Raw genomic sequence first — 9972 nt, 5'->3', positions numbered from 1 at the left:
CACGGCCATAGTTTTGTCCATCATCATGCGACCTGCTCTCGCTCTTCGTGTATAGACGTCACGTCCATACCGGCATGTTTGTTTCTACTTGACCTTCACCAGTTGGTCGGGGGGGGGGGCTCTAGGCCTCATTCGACGCCTTCGACGCTACGGGGCTGGACACAAGTCCCACCGCTTTGCTGCATTCGCGAGCAAATAAATACGTCGTTTTGCTGGTATATCTACTATTTTGACAACAAGTAAGCGATGCGCTCCCACAACACAGCCCGGAGTGACTGCATCCAGACGGTGCCAGAAATTGGTTAAGCTGCGGAGGCAACCCTCCTCCTGGCTGGAGTCTACAAAGCCTCGTTCGTAACAAACCGCCACACAAACACCACGAGTACATCGCATTGGCAAGGTTGGGTGAACACGCCACTCCGCGTGTCGAGTTTCGTTAACAAAGACGACAACGACAACAACAAAAAAAACTCCCACACGGCTCCTTGACCAACGTCTCCGGGGCTGGGCGTTTTGGAAAGGGGCCGAAACGTGGCTCACGACTTCAGCTTTCACACGGCCGCGCGGACCACACGCCGAGTGCCTTCCAGTTCGGGAAACAACCCGCGACATTTACAAGAATCTTCAGCCGGACTAACCGGGTACTAGAGGGGGGTGGGGGTTGGGGGGCGTACTTTCGACCCGGTACCACTGGTGTTGTTGTCTTTTCTTCTTAAAAATTGTAGGACGCTCTTCATGTTTCGCGACATGATCGCGCAACGACGAGGTCACAGGTTTGGTCACCGAAGAACTTTGGGAGGTTATAATCGGCACTGTGTCAGGGAGGTTTCGCCACCTCTCGCTTCGGCGAAACTCGTGCCGAATGTTGTGTGGGCAGGGCCCTAACGCCACAACAAAGTGAAACTAGTCCACAGAACACCATTGCCCATTTATCTGGTTGTAACTGCGATGTATTTCGTGCCTTCTTCGTTCATCACTAACTTAATAAATGCACACATGGATCGCCGCTGATGTTGACCGTGAGAAGGAATTGAACTCGGGTGGACGGGTTCATATCACCTCAGATTGGCACGGTTGGCTACGTATGGTGCAAAAGAAGTTCAACATACGTACATACATAGCACAACACAGCGCTCTAAACACTAGCGTCACACAAACACGAAGATCAACGGATAGCCATAGGCTTGTGGGAGCAATTGCTGTTCGCGAGCACCTATCCACACATACACACACTCACTACCCCCCTCTCTACAAACCCCAACGACCTTCTCCATACCTACAAAAAACAGCAGCAGCAGCGAGAAGAAGAAGAGACAAAAAAAGTCACAAAAAGGAGAAAGGATGAGTGAGGTGTAATGGAAGCCGGCTTGTGAATGCCGTGAGAATGTTAAAACAAAAGGGCCTTTGGGGCAGTGACCCGGCACTGTCTGGCCCTCAAAGCCGCCTCGACACGGCGGGCAGAAGTCGGGGGGGCGGGCGGGCGGGCTGGGTAGGGGGGGGGTTAGGCAACTCGCGGCTCCGTCTGCTCAACGGCTCATCGCGAAAGCGTCGCCTCCAGCCGGCCGCCACCGGCCCCTGACCCCTCAACTCGACACTCGCCGACCCCCAACGCAGCCGCGACCCAAACGTAGCCGACGCCGCCGCCGCCGCCGCTCACCTTCCCACCAACCCCACGAGGCTAGACACGCGTGCCCACAGCTTCCCTGCACCACCACCACCCCCCCCGCCCGTCTCGTAATCCCTCGCTCGCAGTGGCAGCGCTAGGTAGGGAACGCAGGTACTACAACTAAACTCGCTATTTTACCAGGTAAGGCCCACTGAGGCTATAGAGCTTGGGGTTGTTGTTTTTTTTTTCAGAAGTGACCTGACTATCACAAATGACAGCTGGGGGAAGCAAGTGGCTTATCGCGTGGAAATGGATAGCAGCCGAATACTCTTAAACGCGTGACGTTGATTCTAAGTGTGGAGGGGAGGGAAAAAAACCGGAAGACCCGGAGAAAAATATACGCGACCACGGGGATGTAACACGCAAACTCCAAATATACAGCAGCAGGCGTTCGGGTCGGGATCGAACCAACAACCTCCTGTATACCAGGCGAGGTAGTTAACATCTCGCCACCGTGGAACCCTTTTAGTTAAAGGGGCACCCAGATAAATAACAAAAAACAAATATATGAGAGGTGCATCAAATATCAACTGGAATTATTACGCGATTAAACACATATCAACGTAAACAAGTCAATCGATTTCTCTCATCACTATCCTGGCTGCAGCTTGAATCTCTGGTCTAACAACATCAATACGTTTAGTCCACATTAGTCTCGTCTCGCTGCATCCAGCTTGAACAGTCCTGAAAGCGGGAAACATGTTGACACGGCGCATGATATTGCGGTTGTGTATTTATAGGGAACAATAATATAGGGCGACTACGGCTAGGAATTCCAAGTACTCTAGTGCTAGTACCTTACGCCGGCCAATCCCTACTTCAAGCCAGCCGAGCAGCATTCTAGAACATTTCGAGAACTTGCGCCCTGAGGCACTAGATGTCGACATCTAGTGCCTCATCTCATTGCGATTTTATAATCAGAATATGTATTTGCACCGGAGGAATCCGATGAGTTATAAAGCTCTTTTCTCAGATGTTTCGCGCCCCCTCCCCCTAATGGATGAACGCCTCCCCTAAACCCTCACCTCCTCACCACCGTCCCTACTCCTCACCCTCGCCCCCCTTCACCGCTGCCCCCTCCTCTACCCAGCTCCCTTTTTTTTTTGCCAAACAACCGCCGACCATACCGGCTTCTGGCGAGGAGGTAACCTCATCTGTTGTGTCTCGGTCACTTTGCCGTGCGTCTCTCGCGAGTGGTGGCCAGTGACTCGATCGCTCGATGGTGGCTCGCGTGAGTCCGAGCTTCGCTCGCTTTGCCTTGCGCGAAACCCAGTCCCAACACTCCGAGCCTTCCGATGTCTCAATCCGCCGTCTTTCGTTCCGCGCTATCGTGCTCCGTCATCGGCGCGAGCCAAGTTTCAACATACAGACCATCGTATGAAATGTAAATACATTCATTAAATAAGTTGCATTGCGGTGGTGTGGCGGGTGGGGGATTCTAACTGGAGGCATGAAAGCAGGGCATGCTGGTGGTAGATGTTATTCTCGTTGTAATGGTCAGGTAAAATAGCGCCCCATCTGCCCCCCCCCACCCCTTTCTGCCTCCCCCTCTCCTTCACCACCCCCGTCTTTTATGTCCACCCCGGAATAAAAATGAAGACCCCGCAGTCAAACAGTTATCAGGTCACGTTCGGCGGGGTAAAGTGTGGGTACTCCCTCCTCTTGCAAGATATCGGGCCAGGGTGAAATAATAATAATAATAATAGGCGTAAATACCCCATCTTCCAGCATGGCGTCAGCAGGCAATTGCAGGGCTGCACCTTTACCCGTCCGGTAAGTGGGATGACGGTTGTACGTGTCATTTCAATAGCAGCTGCAGAGGTTGGTCAACCCACTGCTGTATTACGAAGGGGGTTGTTTGACCATACTTCACCACACTGGTCAGTACAGGTTGCTCAGCACAAAACCCTCAGAATAACTCCCTCAAGGCTGAGTTCACCTACGGGAGGTAGGTCACGGGGTGCCAACATTCAGATACAGATTGTCACCAAATGTCAAGGCCATGAATCAAACCTGGGCTTGCACTATCAACGACAGCGCCCTTTCCTCGCTTGGATGCACACATACCACAACGACTTGTTATTATAATAATACTTTACAGTTCTTTGTCAACTCACTGCTGAAGGAGGGGCCTTCCCCAAGCCGTGTCGGTCATGGGGGTTGTTTGACCATACTTCGAGGCGCTCGTCAATGCGGGTTGTCGAAGGTGGTGGGGGGGTGGGGGAGAGGGAAGGGATGAGGCAGCGCCGGTTCGGATATCACTCGACACTGGCTCGAGCCGTTGCCGGGATTTGAACTCGGGTCGCCCGGGTTCACGTGTGTTTGTATTTACGTTGAACTTTTGTCGCACCGGGCGCGTAGCTCGTCCGAGGTGCGGGGAAGGACAACAAACGCAACGAACGCATCTCGCGGTGCGATGGACCACCGCGTCACCAATCCACGCACGTTGCCGTTGGCTAGGTAAAGGGGTTACACTGGGGTCGTCGTTGCCGACACCAAGCAAATTAACATGATGCAATGGTTTAAAGGAGATATCAAATGTGAGACTATTAGCTTTCTATGAAGGTCGACACAAAAGCCAGGAAAGAATTATGTACATGTGAAAAAAAAGAATAGGTTTTACAATTTATGGCAATAAAATAGGCGTTAACATGTACAAACACCAAATATATACGTGTTTGCAAGTAATCAAGTCTGCATTAACCACACGTACTAGTGGTGAACTTGATACTCTGATCATACATGCATTGTCTTTGAAACTGATTGGCCTACACCAGAGACAGCCTTCTTGGCCAGAAAGGGTCAAACCTATTCTTATTTTTCACACTTTGATACCGGCAAAAAAGGTCGCGTGATTATTACGTAAATATGTGCTCGAATGCAGATCATAATTTTTTAGGGGTGTAATTATTTGCACCCCCTCGCCTCACCCCGCAACCCCTCCCCTCCCCCTCTCGATGCAACGAATTGTCACAATGCAGATTCTGCAATCGAATCGATTTTTATTGTTTTACCTTCGTGGTGAATGTAGCGGCCTCTAGTGGCTGCTTTTGCTTTCACCTGGGACGAGGATCAGGTTGGGTGACCACCAGGGCACATCAGATGTTCTAGGCCTGGGGCCTACCAGATGGCCACGAGATATCAGTGCATCCTTGATGGATTCGTGCAATAACTAATTTGAGGTATTGTATCTACTCTACGTTGAACTTCTTCTGCACCGCACGTAGCCAACCGTGCTAATCGGAGGTGCGGGGAAAAGAACAACACACCCAATACAAAAAGCAGTTCTAAAGAAATTAGTTTGCAATTTAGATGACAAAGTGCGTAGCTCCCAGTGGATTACTAATATCGGAAGGAAGAGCGTTCCAGACGGCCGCAGGAGCGCATCTGAAAGCGTGCGATGCAGTGATGTACATCCAGTCTTTCTGGGCAGAGCTTGGATAGTTACTCTCTCGTAGGAGTGGGTTTTCTCCAGGTTGTCCAGTTTCCTCCCACATGAAGCCAAGGTCGCGTTAATAGCGATTATTTAAAACATCCCAAAGTAGCAGGAACCTCCTGAAAAAGAGTCTTCAGAATACTTGAGGCTTTCTTGGGTAACTAAAAATCCATCATCATTTTTATTATTGTAGAGCTTTCGTGCCGGTCACGGTCGAAATGGTTTAACATGAAGCGCGTTCGCCGATTGTTGTTTCAAGAGGTGCGCGGTTCGATTCCAGCGGCGGACCTGGTTAATACTGCGGGTGTAATCACCGTAACAATTTTGCGCCCGTCCGTTTCACCGTGCACGTTTAAAAAGATCCCGTGGCGTCATTCGCAAGGGCAGTGCCATTGGGCACCGGCATTCGAGGGTCCACGTTTTCCAACGTTCGAAAATGACACCGCAAAGTACCCAAACGGCAGCAACCAATCATCGCCCCCCCGCCACCCCCTACTGGCAGACCGATGCCCCCAGGTATTGCAAATGAGACTCGATCCCGGTCTCTTGAGTTCTCATCTGCTGAACAAAATAAACTTGAAACTTGAACTTAATAATGCCAAACTGTGCCTAGAAACCAAACGACAACAAAACAACCCAACGGATGATAGATAAATAAATAAACGGCCACATAAACGCAGGTGAAATTGTGAAGTTCAACCGAAACGCTTGGGGCCGTGATTGTCTCAATGAAAGGTTTGTCCAGAAACTCCGATTTCGACACTCCTGCAATCCCGGCCAAAGTGCAACGGCACATTTTACCTTTCCTATAATTATTCGAGAATGTTTTATATTTTTTTTATTTTACTTTACATCAGTTGCATTGCCGCGGCTCAAATTCCTTCTCCGCTGCGAGCACACTGCCCTCGGTGTGACAAAGCTCCGACCGAAACCACATCCCCGTAACCTTATAAACTGACAACAATGCCGCCTATTGAGGCAGTGCGGCAGATTATCAGCATTTATTTACATTGAATCCACTTTACGAGAACGATAGCGATCGTGCGTTCCGGTGCGAGCATGCAAAGCGCTACAAGATCAGCTAGGCACAAGTTCCCCGTGTAGCCTTTAAAGGCTTGTGGGACAAGTGCCGCTAACGAGTTGCGCCTTTGAAGGCCGGCACGGCACACGAGGGGGATGGGTGTCCAGCACCACGCCCGGCCGCCTTCGTCTCCCCAGTGGCGATGTTTACACCGCACCAGGTACTCATTTGAGGCTGAGTCGATCTAGGGAAAGAGGGCGGGGGATGGGCAAGACCGGTTCGGATAATCGTCACTGGTGTTGGCCGTGAGCAGGCATCGTCGGTTTCGTAGCGCAGACCACGACACCACCGCTCCCCATCACACACGCACAGGCTGCGAAAGCCTTACAAACGACAAAAGAAGAAAAAAAATAATCTTACAATTTCCTGGACTTTATCCAAGCCTCGACATGCCCCGGGATGAAACGCGAGCTAATGACATTCGGCCCACAATTGTCCAAGCGAAACGAGCGAGCGAGCGAGCGAGGAGTTTTTGCGGCGTAGCGATTTGCGAGTCGAGTCGTCGCAGCGTCGCAAATAATGACTCTCGCCTGTCATCGCGGGCGGTTTTTTCTTATTTTGCAACAAACCGATCTTGCTGGCGTCTGCGGCTGTCACGCACTCCAAAGGTGTATTAAGAACGCACGCACGCGCGCGCGCGCGCAAAGCACGGCGAGCACGCGGGCTCGTGCACGCACGCGAGCACGCGCCCCCGCACGCACGCGCGCGCACGCACGCGCGCGCACGCAGGCTCGCGCACGCACGCGCGCGCAGGGAGGAGGAGGAGGTGTGGGGTAGAGACTCCGCGTAATCCGGCAACACCCCCCCAAGGGTTCCCAGCGGTGACTGCCTCTGAACTTTGACCTGTGAGCCACCTGGCCAACTTGTCAGCAGCTTCTTAATACAAAAAAGAAAGACGCGGGTCTATTTTAGATAAATAATAATCATAATGACAATAATGCGCTCAAGTGTATCAGTCGAAGGGACATCTGAAACCAGCGTTTACCGGCCACGTAAAAAGAAAAAAAAACCCAGGACCATTTTTAAACTTTCTGAGTCTCGTCAGCAGGATACGGCCTGATTAAACAGCCAAGTGAATGTGTAAATCGGTGCAGACCTTAGTGTCAATCCACTGCTGGATGAAGGCCTCCCCACGCTACTCGTGAAGGTTATTTGACCATACTTCACCACACGAGTCAGTGCTGGTTAGAGTGGGGCGCGTATACGTTGGCGTGCAATATAGGACAACGATTAATTTGTTACTGCATTGCCTTCTACCTACAGCGTAGACCCCCCCCCCCCCACCCCCACAGAAGCCTACAACACCTGCCGTGTTTTTTTTGCGTTTAGGCGCGCACCTATTCAAGCACCAGCCAGGCTCAAACGCCTGCTTAGCTTGCTGCTCACTGTCCTCCCCACCCTTGGAACGCGTCCACCGTGGAGACGGAGCGATGAAATCGGCTCACGTACAGGTGCGCTGGCGGGTAGAATGGCAACACCTTCAGAGGTGGCGGCTGCCATGTGGGAAGCATTAATCTAGCAGTGGATTGAGCATGACTTGATGATGATTTACATCCCTTTAATCATCAATTATCACCCTGAGCAGTGCCACATTCCACCTAACGCCCACACTCGCATCGGGCGCGTGTTTTTTTTTTATCGCGATTGTTCCGTCTCCAGCTTTTAGAAGTTCACTGCGTAATGAATATCATACTTTGGCAATGGTGGCCCCCCCCACCCCATTCCCCCCAGCCCCCCACCCAACGCTGACTTCTCTCGAGATTCCTGCCAATTCTCAATTGAATTCCCATCTGCCGCCGCGGCATATGAAATAGGAATTAAGGCGAGGCCCGGTGCGGTGGGGGAGCGATACTTCTCTCTATGCCTCTATTGTCCCTGGAGCAAGTAATTTATGTTTCCACCTGCAGTACACCGACTATGATTTCCAGCTGTCAAATGATCAAATATAGAAATTTATTTTGCTTAAAGTACCATGTATAAGCTGCCTGCTAAACCGAAAAACACGTGTGCGCGCCTCTGTGTGCCCGCGATTTTTATGAACATAATATTATGTGCAGACGTGAAACTCGCGACTTGCGTGAAGGGGCAAGCCGATACCAGGAGACGTAACGATGGATCGTTTCAGCGATTATTTACTGTGCCTGCACACTTACGTTGATCACGGTCGACCGGCAGGTCTCGTGCGGGTGGGGTAAAGCGTGGGTGCTGTCGATTGTGTCGCGAGACGAAGCATCCGTTCAAAACTCTCACGGAGCAGAGTTGCATCACGACGCGTCAGAAAAACGATGCGCGGATGCGGATATCAACAGAGCTACTTGTGGGATAATCTGAAGTGGGCACTCGTCCACACAGTAGGGGGCAGCACACCCCTGCCTGCTCCAAAGAGTAATGTTCATTGCAGGTCAGTGACAACACGAGATTTCATTGTCAGAGCTTAAATGTTGCCAAATCATGTGCAGAACCAAATGTAATGTGATACGCTCTGTTTAGTCTTTGGTTACCGGGCAAAGACCATCAACTCGCTTCAAGCGAGTTTAAACAAAAAACAAACAAGTACTGATACCCGCGTTGGCATCGGTGCACACATAACAAAAGAGACATTCGTCAATAACACCGTGGCCCTGAAATGAAAGGCACACAATAAGCAACATTATTGGGCAATGACCCGTTTTCACAGTCATCTCGGTGCCATGACGAAGAAGGGACACTGCCCGCAACGCCACGTGTTATACACGTCACGTGAGCACTCGGGATAATCACAGGCGGCCATCTCGAGTCGGTCCCATGCCGTCGACGAGATGTTAACTACCTCGCCTGGTATGCAGGAGGTCGTGGGTTCGATCTCGACCCTGACGCCTGTTCATTTGCAATTTACATGTTCTCCCCGTGATCGCATGGATTTTTTTCTCCGGGCCCTCCGGTTTTTCCCTCTACATTTAGAATCAACATCACGCGTTTAGAGTATTTGGCTGCTATACAATTCCACGCGATAGGCCACTTCGTTGAGCTATCATCATTTGTGGCCAAGTCGCTTCTGATAAAGAGCTCTACAGCCTCAATGAACCTTACTTGGCAAAATAAAAATAGATATGTTCAGTTTAACCGTAAAAAAAATTAATTGGGGAGCTGCCAGCTGAGCGCACGCACGCGCTCTGACCACGGAGTTGCCACAGGGTCCCGTGGCCACATCCCCACGGGAGGAGGAGGAGTGCCCGCGGCTTGCCCGGGATGTGTGTGGCGCCTGCCCCCTGGTGCACCGCCGCTTGGGCTGGAAACCGGCAATGCCCAACGCACGTTACATCACAAACCGCCCAGCCTCCACTCATCCAGCACAACTACGGGCAGCCGACGAACTAAGCAGTCCGTAAGCTGACGCGCGCACCCACCCAGCCAGTCACGAGGCACGTACCGAGCCAGCCAAACGCACGACTCGTACCAAGTCACCAAGATAGCCGCTCAAACCACCCACGTGCCCAGTTCACCAGCTAAACAACCAACAGCCAGTTAAATATTCATTCATGCAGGCGTACACCGAGTTTACCATCCAACAGCCACTCGTATTACACATACAGTTTGTTTTTGTACCCCAACAACCGCCGGTCACCATTAAGTGGCGGGGACATGACCGCGGCGCTTGTGCCATGCCAGGTGCATTTTGAGGCCCCGTGAAGTGTCGAAGGCCCGCTGGCAGGAGGTCACGGAACAGACCCAGGTGCCACGGCTTGACTAACTGAGACGGCTGGCAGATGCATCAGCTGTTGATAGTTAAGTTTCTTATTTTTGGGACTC

This window comes from Lampetra fluviatilis, chromosome 24, assembly GCF_964198595.1.
Source record: "Lampetra fluviatilis chromosome 24, kcLamFluv1.1, whole genome shotgun sequence".
In the NCBI taxonomy this organism is placed as follows: Eukaryota; Metazoa; Chordata; class Hyperoartia; order Petromyzontiformes; family Petromyzontidae; genus Lampetra; species Lampetra fluviatilis.
Note: the sequence above shows the minus strand (reverse complement) of the source record.